The 18548-nt window shown below is 41.2% G+C and overlaps 1 protein-coding gene and 1 pseudogene across 11 annotated transcripts in view; both read left to right on the top strand.

Annotated features, from left to right (window-relative positions):
* Positions 1-5855: 5855 nt before the first annotated feature.
* Positions 5856-18548, top strand: part of SLC38A1 (solute carrier family 38 member 1) — a 55966-nt gene continuing 43273 nt past the window's right edge. Inside the window, exons 1-4 of one of the 11 annotated variants that reach the window (XM_023535471.1) lie at positions 5870-6072; positions 6309-6418; positions 7515-7663; positions 18286-18400. The gene's annotated coding sequence lies outside the window, so the exon portion shown is untranslated. Of the gene's footprint in view, positions 6073-6154; positions 6419-7514; positions 7664-18285; positions 18401-18548 lie in introns of all 11 variants that reach the window. The other 10 variants (XM_011368187.2, XM_023535470.1, XM_023535474.1 and 7 more) reach the window with 10 other exon arrangements.
* LOC111744768 lies at positions 17753-17871 on the top strand (annotated as a pseudogene).

The raw sequence follows: 18548 nt of genomic DNA, 5'->3' as shown, positions 1-18548 counted from the left end.
AATGAGATTCAAATTTTTCTAGCCTAGTTTTTCATGTCCACAAGGCAGATAAGTCATAACAATGAGAATCATAGAATTCTTTCTTTTATACTTCTTATCTGTTTATGACATGAAGTACACTAGGTTGTGTGTATTTAAAAATAATTCTCTCAAGAATTTTCTACTTTTCTATTTACATTTACTGAGTATACACTGATGCATGATGTGGAAATTATAAGGACTACTTTAAGTTTATACCATAGAGGACACTGTGGGACACTGACCATGTCCCCCATTAGAACTGCTTCTAGAATTGCAGCTGGCAGATTCCTTCATTTACCTGCCCTCTTATGGAAGTATCTCAGCTACAGAAAGCTGATTTGGCCAAGGTTATACTCTCTTCCCATAGCAGCTGGCATCCAAAGACTGATGGATATAGGAGTAAAACTATTCGGTCCTTCATCCTAACTCAAGACAACTCTGAAGGGCCTCACAGCCTTGGACTCCCTGTGCGGTCGGCTGAGGCCTTCAGTGACTCTAGGTCATAGTCCAACTTCTCTCTCTTCTCTAATAATCTTGCTTCTTTTCCTTTCTTCTTCTAGGGTGGATCCTAACACCACTCCTTAATAAACTTTCTGCTCACGAATCTCAGTCTGTTTCTCTGGAAACCCAACCTGTGACAGATACCTAATTGGTTGAGTTTTTTACAAACAATTTTGGCAACTTAGACCAAGATTCTCTTTGACTGCATATAGCACACACGAGCTGTGTCTTTTATTTTTACCTTTAGAATAAGAATGTCAATGAATATATTGTCAATGGTTAAAACTTAAGCACATAAGGAGTTTTTATTTTTGCCTTCTTAATATAGAAATGTAATTTACCTAAAAATGGCTGCATTAGCTAGCTGCGCATGGTTAGCATAATAACGTTTTATTTTTAGAAAAGGATTTTATGTACAAAGTTAATTTTCTATAAATTAATTTAGGAAAAACTGTTATCTTCTTACTGTATGGTATATTTCTCAATGTATTCAGGTCTTCATTTATATATTAGCACAATTTTATACTTTAAAAATTATAGAAAAAGAACCTACACATTTTTTGTCAAGGGAATTGTTACATATTTGGTAGTTTGTTGTAAATGTTTTATGCACGTGTTTAAATTGATTTACAGGTGTAACAAAATTCTAATTCTAGTATTTTTTATTGATTTAGTAATGATCCTAAAATTCATCCTAAAATAAACAGATAAGAGTAGCTAGGAAACATATGAATAGACTTTGCCCTAGTTGATATTAAAACACACAACACAGGTCTAGTAAGTATAGGTAACAAAAGAATGGACAGATCAATGGACAAAATAATGAGATCAGAAGTAGAACCTTATATACGTACTGTATATATTTAAACATAATAACATCTGATAAAGAAGGCACCACAATAGTGGTGAGAAGAGGAGGAATTTTCACAACTGGCAAATCAGTTTGCCGTTTTTAGTGATTTGGAACAAATCAGTTTAGATTCTTAACTCTCACTAGATGGATTAAAGAATTAAATGGGGGGAAACTTAAGCCATAAGAACTAAGACCAAATTCTGGTGAATATATCTGAGAAATTAATTTGTAGATCTAAGAAAAAAACTCAATAGTTCATTGTCATAAAAAATTTAAACTTCTGAACATAAAAAAAGGCAAACAAAGATATAAAAAACTACAATTAGCTATAATTATGACTTTTGTAATACCATCTGTCTCCTCATTCCTACAGAGTAGAGGTGAGGGCTTGTCAGCTGTTTCAGTATAGGGTGAGCATAATAAAATACTTTGTGCCTATTGACTCAGGCTTTGAAAATTCATTTCTGCAAAGTGTGCAAAATATTAACCGATACCATTTATTGAGCATATATTCTGTGGTAAGCACTCTGTAGACAGAGTCATTTGACCATCAGGTGGGTATCATTACCAATTTGGCACAAGCTAGGGAGATACCCTCACAGTTGGCCTGCATAATGATACATAAATGTCAAGTAAATTAGACATTAAACTTCTAGGACTGATCACTGTCCCTAGGTTTTTAGTTTGGCTTGAATGAATAAGACGGTATAGCTATAGTTACAATACCTAATGAACCTTACCTCTGCTCCCCTAAGAGATAAACTATAAGTGACCCTAAAAAGCTGACTGAGGCCAAAATCAGAGACAATAGACATTTTTAAAGAGGCTCACTGTAGGATTTGAGTATATATTCAGTTTAAAGTCAGTGGGGATTGTTTATCTCCTGCCAAAGCCAATTACAAATTTGGAGGGGCAGAACATTCCTCATGATGCTGGAATAGGTGAGAGTAGGTCCTGTCACAGCACTACTGAGGGGGGTGGTCAGGATCCATAGCACCGCGGTTGACCAAGACAACTGGAGACTCCTTTAGTTGCAAAATTACTTTTTGCTGTGGCTGCTTAACTAACTCCTAGTGTCAAAATATTGTCATCTTTGGATGAGATCCAAGGAACAGCAAGGATGATAAAAAAAAAAGGTTAATCAAGCAAGAAAATGTGATTACATCATTCAAAAGAAAACCCAGTAATTTTAAAGACCATCTGCTGTTTCAGGATAGACCTTACAAATAGGAATAAGAGGCTGATTTCAGAATAAATAATTTACTTTCTAGTGAGGTAAGATTTGTTTATTGATGTTTTCTGTTACAAGTAGAAATCACACAGGACACTTATTCTGAAATAACCTTACCAGGTGATTTTTCTATTTTTCATCATTGTTAAAATTCAGACTGTCCTCTAACAGTCTTTTACAGATTAAAAAGCAAAAGTATACATACTCAAAGATAGTTTTGATCCTGTTACTAAAAACTCATACACAAGAAGTCTGATAGTATCGGCCCAGATTATTTGGAAAGCTTTGAAAACCCATGGAGGAAAGCACATCTTCTCTGTAAGTGCTTCCACTTTTCCTATTGGGTAACTCAGATGGGAAGCAAGTACAAGCCTGGTAAGCGCAGGGTGACGCTGAGTTGACAGATGTGGCTTAGATTCAGGCCGAATCCTGTTCAGGGTGTGATTTGATGCTCTTTTTATAGTAGGGATTCCTTCTCCAGCCCCACTTTCAGAGCAGATACAGAATTTCTATTTTCTCAGTTCCACAGGGCAACCCACAATACAACCTGTTAATGTGTCCTGATTACCACAGTATCATTTTGAGAACATTAGATACTATCAACAATGCCCATGGAGTTCACAAACCTACGACAGAGTAAACTGCCTCCCTGAACTCTCTAGAAACAGGGCAGTGGTTCCCATCTAAAGGCAGAGGGGCCTGGGACCTATCCCACCTCCTGGCCCTCCAAAGAGGATTGTTCCAGCACCAGGGGACATATTAGAGCCAGGCATACAGAACAGGCTTTGGAATCAGCTCTGGATTCAAGACCTAGATGTGCTGATTAGAGCTGTGTGAACCTGGGATAAATTCCTGAAGCTCTGAGTCAGAGATTAGGATGGTCTGCAGGACCCCTTAAGAATGTTGTGAGGATTAAATGAGAGACCACCTGAAGTGCTTATTCTGTTGCCTCTCGGTAAGCATACAGTGAATAGGGGGGTTGTCATTATGACACCTGTTGGCCCCTATTTGAGACCACATCCTTTGGGTTTAAGTGCTGAGCTACTGAAAGGACCCTTGACAAGCAGTTTCCCCTACAAGCAGTCCTGGAGAAAAAAATCACATTTAAGTTACTTATGCTGAACCCTACCACTTCCCTCCTTCCTCCCAATTCTCCACATAGCGAAAGTCCTTCATTTCTGCCTCTATGTTCATGTTTACACTCCAAGCACAGGTTGTCAACTAAAATCCAGATGAGGGGTGAAGGTCCTTGTAAATTCTAGGCCCAAGAGTGTCTAGTTGCAAATGGTTATAGCCTCATGATTAAGACTAAGCATGGACTTTGAAACGATACCTGAACAGGAACCATTTCCCTCACTTCCCCTTTCACCACTTAGTCTTAAGTGAACATGGCCAAATTAGCTTCTTTAAACCTACTTTCTTGTTTATACAAGGAGATAATACCTAATTGAGTGGTTGAAAGGATTAAATGAGATATTTATATCTCGAGTGTTTAGCATAGTTGCTGGCAAGGAGTAGAAGCTCAATTCATCACTATTGAATCCAATTCAAAAAATGCTAGGTAACTGCAGTCTTTTGGGTGCATCAAAACTAGCAAGTAAGTTAAAACTAATCAAAAGGTAAACTTTCCAAACAAACATTGGTGAATATACGTTCTGCTTAATAAGGTAAACCATTTATACTAAATAAGCTTCCTCTAGGAAGGATGGAAAGGAGAGGAAGAACCAACTTTTTGATGACCTGTAGGATATTACTATGATGTGGGTAATATTAACCTTCTTCTTAACAAATTGGGAAAACAGGATTAGGCCAAAGTATGTGAGAGAAGCAATAAGTGTCAGAGGAAGAATTTGATCACAGGTCTGTCTGAGCTAGGCTGCCCATCATTTTGCCCTCTTCTGCTTGCCCTGATTGTTCAGTTTATCCGGTTTATTCAAGGGCATGCCTTCTAAATAGGGTTCTCAGGAAGCCACTGTTGAACTAATGAAGACCATTTACTGCCATTGGACGAGAATAAGGATTTTAGTCCCGAGGAGTGTGAGATTTGGTTGTCTTCTCATTTTTCCAGTGGTGATTTAAAAAAAAGAAAAGAAAAGAAAAGAAAAAAAAAGCAATAGCCACTCCATTACAGTGACTACTCACTCAGTCTGCCTGCCTGCCTGCCTGCCTGAAACGCTCCAGGTAGATTAATTTTTGAAGTATGATTCACCTCCCCTTTCCTGTTTTGATGGAACACGGAGACTGAACCATTCCTGTCAATAAAAAGCTCGAGTTTCCACCCTGCGAATTTGCGCTATGACAGTCTAATTGGCTGACGTGCAGGTGGGATTTCCTGTCGTCATTTTAAGGAAACAGAACTCTGCAAGGAATTGCCCAATTAAAAGAGGCTGAAACAAAGAGTGAGCAAAAGAAAACGAAACGGGCCCAGTTGCCCGGTCTCCTTCATCCTGCTCCCTCACTCTCACTGTCCCCCGGATTTGGAGCGCCTGGCAGAACCACGTGGGGGTATCCTGGCGGGGGACAATCAAGCCCCTTTGCGCCTAGGCCCGTACGATGAGCTCGGAAAATCCTTCGGGTCCTGTTACACCCCGTCCCCAAAACAGCTTCATAGCACAGATCTCGGGGAAGGCTGGCGGGGTCTCCGGGTGCTGGATCCGGAAGAGAGGAGGCACCTCCCACTGCAGGTTAAGGACAAAGGCTTTCCAAAGGTGCCCGCGCGACCCGCTGCCCCGGTTACTTCGGCCCCCTTCCCACCAACCCACGTTGTCTCCTGGCCGTACCCCGAGCCAACACACAGCCCCATCGCTGCCGGCGCTGACAGCGGCTCTCGGGGTTGCTGGCGGACCAAGCCACTGCAGCGGCCATCCTCGTGCTGCGCCCTTCCCACAATGCAACTCCCCTTGCTCCCGTGGCCTGACTGGACTCTGGTGTACCCCAATGTGCACTCCCACCCAAGCGAACAGCCCTCTTCTCGGCCCACGCCTTCCTAGCCGTCCCATTCCATCCCCAAGGGCTCCCAGTCTCCAGCCGCCGCCGCAGCCCAGTTCTGGGCTCGCTGCCGGGTCCCAGGAGGATGTGGGGCAGGTGTCCAGGCCGCGCGCAGCCTCCACTCCTGGTGCCACCGTCAGTGTGCCCAGCACACGCACGCTCCGCACCGCCCCCCCCACCCCTTCCCCGATGCTCAGTCACCGCCAGCCGGGGGCGCTGTATCCTCAGCGAGTGCGCGGAGAGGGAGGCAGCAGGCGCGGCCGCCAGCAGAGACACCATGTGACGGGCATTGCTCAGTGACATGCAGCTTTGGTTAAAGAGCGGGCGCGCGGTAGGGGAGGGGACGACGCACAGGACACGGAGGAATGGCCTGACTTTCTGCGTTAAACCATCACGAGCCATGGATGCGCAAGGGCAACGCGCCCCCCAGTAGGAGAATGACTACGATTCGAGACCCTCAGCGCCCGAGCGTGTCGCAGTAAGTGCGAGGTTGGCGGGCAGAATGTGGGTGGAGGGGGTGGGGGTGGGGCGGGGGAGACTGATGCAATCCGCCCCGAAAGGAGGAGGAGAGCCAGGAGAGCGCGGGCTGGGGCCGCCAAGCCACTCTGCCTGAAGGTCGCCGGGAACCTCCGCCCTTCATCTTCCTCCGAAATCCGCCAGGCCACACCAAGCTTCCCTGCCCAACCCTCGCTGACGGAGGCCACCTTTTCTCAGCAGAGGCAGCCAGACCTTGACACAAAGGACATCACACTGCTGGAGGAAAATCCGAAAGGGCGGACACCTTGACGTCTCTCCTTTTGCTACTTTTCCCTTTATTGCCGGAGGTAGGGTGATTTTCCTTACCCAGGAGAGCAGAGGAGAGGCGGCGGGAGGAAAGGGATGTTTTAGGTGTGTGAGGAGGAGGCGGTTAACGTAGAAGTCATCCATGCGAACGTGAAAGAAGCGGTGCGAGCCCTTGCCTTGCCGGGTGCGTTCGGTTTTCTTTTGGGAAAGAAAAAGTCCAGGTCCCCTGTTCTTCCGAACGTAAGCGGCAGCGTAAGGAGGCGCAGAGGCCCCGGATTTCACCTTTGCGTGGGCTATGACTTACTTTTTGGGTCTATTTTCGTAGTGGCAACGTGTGGCACCGGATCTGGTTAAATTATACGAGGGTCAGAGACCACGCGGGTCTGGAGGGATAGCGCAGCCGACTTGAGGGCGCGACTGTATACCCGAGAAGTGTTTGCATCCCGGGCATATGGGGAAATTTCCTGTATCTGCAGGGCCCAGTGGAAAGCGTGCGATGTCCTGCGGGTGTGTGTGTGGCGGGCTGGGTCTTGGAGTCTGGCCGCAGAGCGCGAGTAAACCCGAGCACATGTGCCTCCCCTGCCTCGAGCTCTGCCCCTCTCTCAGTAAGAGAGGAGTAGGAGGATGTAGGGCGGAGATTGCTAAAGGATGCTGGCAGTGACTCACTGTCCTTTCCCGCCTTGACTAGATTCTTTCCAAAATGAGGAAGGGGAGAAGGAGAAATGCTGTTCTGGGAGCTAGGATCCCCTGAAGCTGGCTAACGAAAGGCCACCGCTTGCGCAGGGTGCGGGCGCAGACTGCCCTCGCCTCCACTCCACCTCCTCCCCGACCTGGCACCTTGCTCGTGTCCCTAAATGTTGCCACAAAAGGCCTTTAAACTCTCCATGTCAGTGCGGGGAGGAAAGCGCACCTCCGCCTTAGGGCGCGCCCTGGGGTGCCCCGCGTCCAATCCGCCTCCCAGAGCTTCAGGCTCCTCAGCACCCACTGGGACCCCAGATAATATGGGCGCTGCTTCCCTGCAGAATTGCCTGCCCCTGGGTTTGGGCAGAACAGTAGTCAGAGAAGGTAGAAGTGCATATGGCGGCAAAAGGAATTTCGCGGTAACAGCGTCACGGCGTTTCGGTTTGCCTTTCACAGGCTGTCTTCTACTGGGGAAGGTGGTGAACAGTTGAGAGTCCTTTGTGTCTCACTCTGCGATGCAGACCCAGTTTTTATCGCACTGTTTTTCCGGTGGAAACCTAACTGCCGCCAGGATCACCTACTTTCTCAGACGAATCCTTGGTGATGTATGTAGTTAAGAGTAAAAAAGACCCTAGCGCTAGGAAATGGTATTTATGGATTTGACACCTCTGCAGTGGGTTTTTTTTTTTTTTTTTTTTTTTTTTAATATAAGGGAGAGGAGAGACTAAATCTATGGTTTGCAGACTGCAGGGCCCAGCGAGGCTGTAATTTGTCACCTTGATAGAAAAAAATGTTGCAGCAACTCGTGCTTTTTCTGACGTCAGAAAGACAACGGAAATAAAACCTGAGCTAGGTGGCTGGCTGGTCTCATTGTTAAACATCTCACGCAGGGTGGGGACTCCTGAAATCTAGGCGGAACAGTCCAGTCAGGGCACTGGTCCCTGTGGGCCCCCCTGGATTTTGGTTTAGCCGCCATCTCAAGTGGCTTTACTCTTCAGTCACTTCAATTCTCAGTATGTCGCGATAGGCATCTGGAAAGCCTCCTAGTTTGATTTGAAGTCTTAACCTTGATGAGGTTTATCCGATTTTTTAAGAAAACATATTCAATAAATATTTCCTACTGAGGGCTTATTTTGTGGCAGGCAGCAACTAACAAAATAAAGTTCCTGCTTCTGTGAGGCTTCTTTCTATTCTGGGTGAGTGTGTGTGTGTGGGGGGGGGGACAAACATAAACACATGTATAAAAGAGTTTCAGATATTAGCGTGACGAAATAAAACATCATGTGGTGGAGGGTGCTTGAGATAGATGACCCTCTAGGAGGACGAGTACGAGAGGGTGACATTTGTCCTGAGACTGGGAGGCCAGGCATCCGAATATTGCTTGTCTTTTCCTTCCTCAGGATGATACTTGAAGGCAAAACCAATTTTACTCATCACTGTTCCCTGGATGTCCAGCACAGAGTAGCTACTTAATAAATGCCTGTTGGATTGAGATCTTGGCCAATCTCTATGTCATTTACCTCTTTATGCTATTGTTGACCAGTCCTTTCTTTCTGTATCTCCTTATTTGTTCCCCTTCTCTTAAGTTAAAACATTAATCTTTTTCTATTCTGCTTCTCTCTCTCTTCTGAGCAATTACCAGGCTCCTTTTTTAAAAATTAATTAATTAATTAATTAATGGTGACATTGGTTAACAAAATCCAATAAGTTTCAGATGTACACTTTAATGGTAAGGCATATATATATATTTACACTGTGTGTTCACTTCCCATAGTTAGATTTCTTTCTGTCACCACATATTTGACCCCCTTTAACCCATCTGCCTCCTCCCTCCCTACATCCCCTACCCTCTGATAACCACTAGTCTATAGTCCATGTCCATGTTTGTTTGTCTTGTTCATTTGTTGCTTTTAGGTTTATATTCCACATATAAGTGATATCATGCGATTTTCAACTTTTTCAGTCTGGCTTATTTCGCTTAGCTTGATTATCTCAAGGTCCATCCATGTTGTCGCAAATGGCAGTATTTCATCTCTTCTTATGGCTGAGTAATATTCCATTGTATATATGTACCACAGCTTCTTTATCCAATCATCTATCGTAGGACACTTCGGTTGCTTCCATGTCTTGGCCACTGTGAATAGTGCTGCTATGAACATCGGTGTGCAAATATCTTTTGGGATATGGGTTTTCAAGTCTTTGGGGTAAATATCTAGTAGAGGGATTGCTGGATCATATTTACCAGGCCCTTGTAAACCTGTTTATCTCCATTCCCACTGCTCAAGTCCAAGTGTCTGTCACCTGACCTAGACATGGCAATTCAAGTAGTGTGTTGTGATATAAGAATCATGAAACAGACATGGAGGTGCCCTGAAGAAACCAGAGCTCAGGGAAGATGTAAGCCCAGCACGTGGTAAAGAGTGAAGTAGCTAATTGATGAGTTATAAGGACTTTCTAGTTGGTTTCCTCCATATCAACTTCTGCTCCCCAAATTCAATCTCAACACTTCCATGAGATCTGTATTTCTAAAACTCAGTTCACATTTCTTTAATGACCCTACTTCTAGAAATCTTCAGTGGGTTTCCATTGCCTGTAATTAAAGTATAAATTCCTTAAGCAGGCACTCAGGACCCTCCACAATAAGACTCCTCGCCTCTTTCCATCTCTTTGTCCTAATTCACCCCGTGCCTTCCCTGTCACTCTTATGCCTCAACATCAGTGTCAATTCCAGATTGGAATGCCTACTGAAATCCTATATATTTGTGAAGGCATAACTCAAATGCCAATTTTCTGCCCCTTCAGATAAGCGTTCACTGATCACCTCTTAGCATTTTCATAAAGATTTGTTTATTGTTTACTTTTTGCACTATCATCACTACAGGTGATGGAAGGCAGAGGATAAAGCCATTGACTTTGAGTCAAATGTAAATACAGTCAGCCTTTGGTATCTTGTGGCTCTGCATCCCTGGATTCAATCAACTGTGGATCAAAAATATTTTTTTAAATGTTACATTGTTGCTGATATGTACTATGTAGTTATGGCTACTTTGGTTACATCTATTTTGAACATGTATAGACTTTTTTTCCTTGTCATTATTCCCTAAACAATATAGGGTAACAACTATTTATATATCATTTACATTGCTCTAGGTATTATAAGTAATCTAAAGATGATTTAAAGTATTTGGGAGAATGCGCTTAGGCTATATACAAATATTACACCATTTAATATAAGGGACTTGAGCTTCCATGGCTTTTGGTACTCAAAGGGGTCCTGGATCCACTCCTGGGATATTAAGGGATGACATTCCACTCTAGGGACTTTGGGCAAGTTGTTTAACATCTCTAAACCTCAGGGTTGGTTTTTTTTTTTTTTCATTTGTTTAATGAGAATTATAATAATGATGATGATGTTGATGGCAGTAGTCGTTCCCATCTTATTCAGTTATCCTGAAGATTTAATTAAGATAATGGATGTGAAAAGTGCTTGGCATGGTGTTAGCACTCTATATATATTGAATTAAAAGGGACTTCAGGTTTCTCATCTATCAGAGGAGGTGGGGAAAGTTGATCAGTAAAGTTCCCCTTACCTCTGCTATTCTATGACTACTTAATCATTTAAAAATACTTTTCTGAAAATAATATCTTGATGGAAACTACAGGAATCTTTTCAGTCTCTGCAAGAATATGCATCTGTAAAAGGTGGTGTGGGGGCGGGGGAAGTATGTGCATGGAAGTAAGCACATTCAAAGTCACATCATATACTTCAGAAAAGCACAGCTTAGAACGGTGACCCAAAACTGAGTTATTGTTATACTTATTTCTGAAATTTCATTACATCGTATTAATTGTTTTTCTAGTGACCAGTTGTGTGTTATGTTAGGGTTACTTACTAATAGTAAAGGAATTCATTGGTTAGGCATGCACCATCGTTTGGGGAAACTTGATCTCTTTTTCAAGTGAAGTTACAATGTGTCTTTGCCAATAACTAGCTGGGTACACTTGGGCAACTCATTCAACATTTTTATGCCTCATCTTCTCATCTGTCCAATGCTAATAATAGTATCTGAGCTGCCGAACTCACAGAGTTGGAAAGATACAATGAGAACAGTGCCTAGAAAATCTTTGAACAAATTAAAGGAATTATTCATAATGATAATCATCCAGAGTCAAAGACACTGCTAATGTTTTGAGGTTGGGTTTAGATTAGTGATTCTCAACTCTGGCTTCACAGAAGACTTACCTTGAGGTCTTTTAAAACCTATGAATGTCCAGACACTATTTTCAGAGATTCAGATTTAGTTGGCCCAGGGTAGAGCCCAGATATGAGAATTAAAACAAATAAACAAACAAACAACAGAAATAACAACAACAACTGAAAAAAAAAAATCCACCAGGGATAATTCTAATATTCAGTGGTTCAGATTTAAAAGCAGACAAATCAAAATCAGAAATTAAATGAAGACTGTCATATGTTATTTGATAAAGTCTTAGTAATGCTAAATCATGATGACTTTTCCCTTGATGGACTAAACTAACCAGTTGTAGACATCATGGAGCCACAGCCTCAGGTTACAATTTATAACCTGAATTTCCCCAGGCATAGAAGCCTACCCAGTGATACAGCCAGGGCCACATAAAGATTTAATGTGTGGATCTCAGTTTCCATCTCTCAGGAGTGACAAAGAAGATTGGAAAAGAAAGAGATAATGGAAAGCAAAAGAAAGGGGATAGGCTATGGCCCAGAGGTTTGGGAGGAAGAGACTCTGAGTGGGAGAGAGATGGGACAGAGTACAGAGAAAAAGTTGTTTTCTTTGTTGAACTGGTTTTGTTTAGAATGCAAACTGGTGGCTATAGAACTAAATGAAGCCCGTGGGCATGTTTTGTGTGACCTATACTCTCTTTTAAAATTGTGTAGAATTAGTTGTCAATTTTAAATATCAGAATTTCATTTAAAATCTGAATCTCTGGAAATTTTTGGAAAAAAAAAGAATCAAAGGACCTAGCTTTTTTCCTACTGAAATAGATGGGACATGTGTTCTCCAGTTCTTTATGCCCAATATGTTTTGCTCATTTATCTTACCTACCTGGGCCCTCGCTGCATTTGTTTTTAACTCTTAGTATAAATCTGTAGATCTTATTTTTTATTTTTATTTATTTTTATTTTTTTAGGCAAAGCAACTCTTGGTTGACCTCACAGCATGAAAAGACCTTGTTGGCTTACAATCTCTTTTTTTTTTATTTTATTTTTTACGCCTACAGCACCTTTTAATTTTATTTTTTACGCCTATAGTCTTTCTAGATGGTCTCTCATCCAAGTACTAACCAGGCCCAACCCTGCTTAGCTTCGGAGATGAGACAAGACCGGGCTTGTTCAGGGTAGCATGGCCATAGACTAAATCTGTAGATCTTAATGCTGGCTGCACATTAGGATACCTTGACAAACACTTATAATATCCATGTTTTGATCCCATCCAAGGCCAATCAAATTAGAAACTGGTGTGTGTTGGGGGCGGGGGGGAGGTTATCATTATTATTATTTTTAGAAGCTCTTGAGGTGATTCCTATTTCTAGTCAGTACTGAGGATTACTAGTCTAAGTTACCTATTCAAAAGATTTGACTACAAGCCCATCACCTTATCTCTGAAAGTGATCCATTAAGAAATAGTCTATAGAATCATAAATTCAGAGGACTCAAGAACTGGGGGAGACCTTTGAGAGTACATCAGTTAATCTGCCCTTCCTATTCTAAGGTGAGAAGACAGAGCCCAGAGAGAAGGAAAAACAAACAAACAAACATATTCAAAGACTATAACATCATCCAGTATTGGATTATACCATGTTTTATTATGTTTTCTCTTTTCAAATAAAGGCATATGTTAAAATGGTTCTTTTTATAAATGATCCTCTTTGGATGCATCACTTTGTGGTGCTTTACAATTCTTATTATTTCTGTTTTTCCTAGGATGTTTTGTTGGGAGTTAACTGTCATAGCTTAGCCAGGGCTTAAAAACAAACTCTCATTCGCTGTTTTTAGTTTAGTTCTATAGCAATCCTTGATCAGGGATATCATTAGAGCAAAAACATACATATGCAAAGAAAAAGAATTCTCTCATAAGCTGAAATATTCCAAGCTGTTTTCAACTGTATAAGTTTTTAGTGATTATTTAAATCTATGGATTTTTAGTTGATGAGGAAGATTTTTTAATTTTGAGGTATTTACACTGCTCAAATACACTCACTAGTCTAATTAAGCTTTAATTAAAAAAAAATGTAATATACAGTCTGTCCTCCTATACCCTGAGTTACATGTTGAATGCATTAACTTCTGGAGTTTATCAATATTTTCTGCCTTAGAGAAATCACAATAGTTTCAAAACATCTGAATATGGGTAGGTTAATTCCCAGACATCATAGGCTGAGCATATTGATAACAGACATTTAAAAGATCATATGGGTACCTGAACAGAAGAGGAATTATGAGGCTGTAGAAGCAGGTGTTGGGATACAGTGAACAAGATAGGACACAGGGGACAAGCTGTCCAAGGAAGTGAGCAGCTCATCTCCTTGCTTCACACAGAAATGATTAGTCCTTATTCCTTGGTGGTCTTCCTTAAACACAGGGTTTCTCTCCCTTGGCACTGCTGACATTTGGGGCTGGATAACTCTGTTGTGGAAAGCCGTCCTGTGAATTATATGATGTTTAGCAGCATCCCTGATTTATCACCTCTAGAAGATGTCCAAAAATGTCACCAGGCATTGCCAAATGTCCCCCAAAGGATAGGGGGCAAAACTGTCTCCAGTTGAGAACCACTCACTGCTTTAATGTAAGGCTTTCTAAGGACTTTTAGAAATCATGCTAGGATTCTTAACATCCCAGGAATAGTGGCCAGAATATTAAACAGTAAATACCTTCCGTTTATATAGTACTTTACAATTTTAAATTCATTTTCACATAATTTTCACATGCACAGGTCAGATGTAAAAGAAATTAAGTGGCAATCTCCATGTAAACTATTAGGTGGGGCTATACAATATGTTGCTTCTTTTATCTTCCCATTTTTGTTTTGTTTTCTTGAGAAACTGTGTTTGTGAGGATTGCTGATACATTACCTGCAGACATACCATCATAGCTTTCTTTTTAAATTTAGTCATCACCATTATTAATATATTTACTATCTCCATGGGCTAGGGAGCTATGAGGTCTATGGTCCCTGCCCACAAAGAGCTGAAATTGTAATCAGGGAAAAGGATAACTACATAAAAGATTATTAAGCTATATAAGAACCCTCGCTAAAGCCAATGAGTAATCTATACAGATATGCTATGAGAATTCATCACAGGTAAATACTCAATCACTGATCAGTCATTGAAGAAAGACATCACAGAGAAGCGTAATTTGAAATTGAAAAACAAAAAGCATGCAAGCAAGCTGAGCTTTGAAAAAAATGTACTTAAGTAGATGTGGGCTTGATGAGAAGCAGGGGTGAGAGAGTATGTTCAGGGCCAAGAGAATGGTGTGAACATAGCAGAAAACTGCATAAGAGTAGCTCCATTGCAGGAATGGAAAGTTCAGGATGAATGTCATGGGAAAGAAAAATTAAAGAGATAGTTATGAGCAATCTGGGCTTTGAATTTGAGGTTCAAGAAATTAGACTCCATCCTGTAGATATTAGGAGCAGTTATGTTTGGCAAGGGGGGAAGAGGAATGTGCAAGACATGTATTTTCAGGAAGAGTCTGTGTCTGTAGATGGGAGAGGGGAGGGATCAGTAGATAGCATGGAGGAAAGTGACTGTCAAAGTTAGGATGGTGGAGTTGAAAGGAATGAGAGGAAGGAAAGGGACATTATGAAAGAATGTTGATAGGACTTGGTGACTGATTAGATATGAGGTAGCTTTAGAGCGATATCCGGCCAGAGTCCAAGCAGAGTGATGAGAATGAATGTTCTCTTTAACAGAAATAGAAAAGTTGATCTGTGAGGTCAGGTGATGTGTTCAGTTAGGCATGTGGAGTTTGAGGTAATGGCAGACATGCACGTGGAGAAGTCCAGAGAGCAGCTGTAGTCTAGAAAGAAATTTTGTGGAAATTTTTCTGAGCAGGAAAGAACTTGAGAGATCATCTCCCTCCAGTCTTCTCATTTTACAGATGAAGAAACATGTGGCATGTTAAGTGACGTTATCATTATCAAGTCGTATTTATGAGAGAGATCCTATTTCGTAATGCAAAGGAATTCTAGTTTTATAATATGGAAAAGCCTAGGGGAAAAATCTGAAAGATGTCCTGTGGGATGAACATGACACAACAGGCTTGAAACCTTAAAAAGGAGAGAATTTAGAATGTGTGGAGGAAAGCGTGGAGGACCAAAGAGCCATCCTACACTAAGGGCGGGAGGAGGAAGGTAGCTGGAAAAGGAGGCCAAGAAGCAGCACTTAGGAGGATGCGGTGAGGAGCAAGTCGGTGGAGGTCACTAAAAGTGCTCCATGCTCTGGAAGGAGTTGAAGACAAGGAAAAGACCCTCTTGTCTTGATTAGGAAGTAGTAGCAAATCATAGTCACAATAACTTAAAAGAACCAGGCCAGGCACTGCCGTATGTGCTGCACATGGGCCCAACTGTGGAATCGTTATAACAATCATATGAGGTGGTTATTACTTTATCTCTATTTTATGGAAGAGGAAACTGAGGTGAAGAGGAGGTAACCTACTTGCTCAGGGTCACACAGCTCCTAAATGGTAGAGCCAGAATCTGGCAGTTGGGCATGGTTTTAGGGGAGTGATGAGGACAGGAGCAAGTTGTTCAGACTTGGCAATAAGGAGAGGAGGGGCAAATAGTAGTTCAGGGTTCTAGACAAGGTTACTTTCCAGACACAGAGCTGAGAGCAACTGACAGAAGTTGGGGAAGCCAGCAGAGAGGAAATAGGACTCTGATAACAGGGTCCTAGCAGAGCTGGGACCACTAGCGTTAGTTAAGCTGTGAGTCTTGAGTAAGAAGAGAGAAAACACCTATTCTTGTGAGATTGCCTACCAGCTCTCAGCCTGTTCACTATCAAAGGCCATTTTCATTATTCCCCACCTTTCAAGGACCCCAGGTTTTCAAAGATTTTGAGTATCAATTTTATTATAATTAAGTATAATTTATATGCAATGCAACATTCAGATCTTAACAATACCGTTTAATGAGTTTTGACTACAACTTTATTAATTCACTTTCCATTATTATTATTCGAATATACGTAAAACTGCCAAGTAGAATCTAGGATTATCACATCAATCTAGCCAAAAGCAAGGAGACCTGAGATTTTAGTTAGCCTATTTAGTCTGTTTGAGGCTTTTAGAAATATAAAAAAAGCAGCTCATAAATCCATATTATTACTATCTAAGAAGAGCCCAGTGATCCAAAGACCCCAAATAGGTAAACAGGCTCAGTCAGTTATTGGAAGAGATGGTACAAAGAATAGGACTATACTTAGCCTTAAGCTTAATACTTTTTCAATTAAGTGCTCATAAAAACATTAGAAGAATTGACATAGCAGGCTCCAGGCTCAGCCTCTAGGAATAATTACCAAATTATCACCATTCAACTTTCCTGCTAAGGAAAACTGCTACTTGTGCCTCCATCAGGAAGTTGGCAAACCAGGAAGCTCGTTTCTCATTGTTTTAACTACATGCCAAATCTGATTATCAGGAATCCATAGCCACAATTGTTGGCTCCAGTGCTATCTGCTACACCTACTAGAATAGTACAAGCAAAATGGATGCCTTTCTCCCACCACCTTGCTCTCTGATTGGTGGAATCTAAATCATATCTAGGACTCTAGCTACAAAGGAATATGGGACATGTAGTTTTCAACTTTCCATCCTCTAGAAAGAAGTGAGGACAAATATTAAGTGGGCCAATCTACCACAAAGTATATTAGCAATTGAAATTGTATTTTTGCTTATTCATCCCAAAAAGTAATTTTGAATAATGTTTAAGTTACAATATAGTCTTTGGTTTGGTTTTTCCACTATGATCTTTTAATCAGTTTTTACTAAACCTATAAAACCCCCTATTACTCAAGAACACATACAGTACCTTGCTCCCTTTACTGCAGGCAGACTCATCTGATTGGTGCACATTTGACCTCCATGTCTTTGCCTGTGCTGTTCCCAGTACAAGTGGTACCTTCCGTATCCCCCAGTCTAAATCCTACCTGTTTTTAGACATCGTTCAAGTCCTACCTCTTTGTAAAACCTTACTTGATTTCTCGAGGCCCCATTTACTTTCCTTTCCTCCCTCCCTCCTTCCTTTCTATAGATACATATGTATATATGTCTGCTCTGAAACCTTTCTGGACGTGTTCTTTATTCTGCCACATAGTTTGGTCTATCATGCAAATGTTTTATGGTATACTGTCACTTTATATGGAATGGACTTGCTTGGTTAAATAGGCTCTAAGCAATGTAAGGCCAGATGAATTTGTCTGTATATCTTCTCTTTTGATACTTAACACCATGAAGAGTAGAGGAAAAATTTATGTATTTTATCTTGGTACTATTAGTAAAGCGTACCAATAAGCCCACAAAGATGATAGTGTTTGTTTAAGAGTACTTCACAATTATGGTAAAGGGTCAGAAATGTTCTGTGCCAATTTGTAATACAAACATTGAGAGATAGTAATTATGATTGAGTTAACATCAAGATCTTCACATAATGGTTTACAGCCATGCCACCCTGAACGTGCCCAATCTTGTCTGATCTCGGAAGCTAAGCAGGGTCAGGCCTGGTTAGTACTTGGATGGGAGACCACCTAGGAATACCAGGTGCTGCAGGCAATTAAAAAAAAAAAACTTCACATAATGACTCCATTCAGCTTTTTAATTAATTATATAGTCCGACAAGTGCTTCAGTCTTTCAGTGAAACTACAATTCTTTATTTCTTGAACTCCACCTGCACCTCCTGCCTCTTTGCCATTGACCATGTTCTCTTTCACTAACAAGCCTCAGTTCAGGCCCCATCTCTGCCTGTCAATCTCCTGTCCACCAAGCAGTGGGGCTGTCAGTAGCAACAGGTTGGATATCAATTTATGGCACAGTCAAGCAGTTAAGCAATCATTAGAAGTAATGTGTAGACTCGTGTTTGCTGACATAACTCAGGATAGGGGACCATATCTTAAGTGAAAGAATGTTTTAAAACTTTATGGTATGATTTCCATTTTTATAAATGTATACATATTTTCATTTAACAGATATTTACTGAGTGCCTACTGTGTACCAGGCGCTATATCTATATGCATAGAAAAACTCTGGAAGGTCATACTCCAATACATATGCAGTGATTGTCTTTGCTTGCTGAGATAACAGGTGACTTTTATTTTTTTTACTTGTCTCCTCCTTCATTTACAAACTTGTATTTTCTACAAAATCTTATATTATTTATTAATAAGAAACTAATGTGTTTTTTAAAAACACTTCTTAAAAATGCTTACAGTGTAATGCTGCATGAGAAAAA

Source organism: Pteropus vampyrus, unplaced genomic scaffold, assembly GCF_000151845.1.
Source record: "Pteropus vampyrus isolate Shadow unplaced genomic scaffold, Pvam_2.0 Scaffold140, whole genome shotgun sequence".
NCBI classification, from domain to species: domain Eukaryota; kingdom Metazoa; phylum Chordata; class Mammalia; order Chiroptera; family Pteropodidae; genus Pteropus; species Pteropus vampyrus.
Note: the sequence above shows the minus strand (reverse complement) of the source record. Positions and strands in the feature narration are given on the sequence as shown.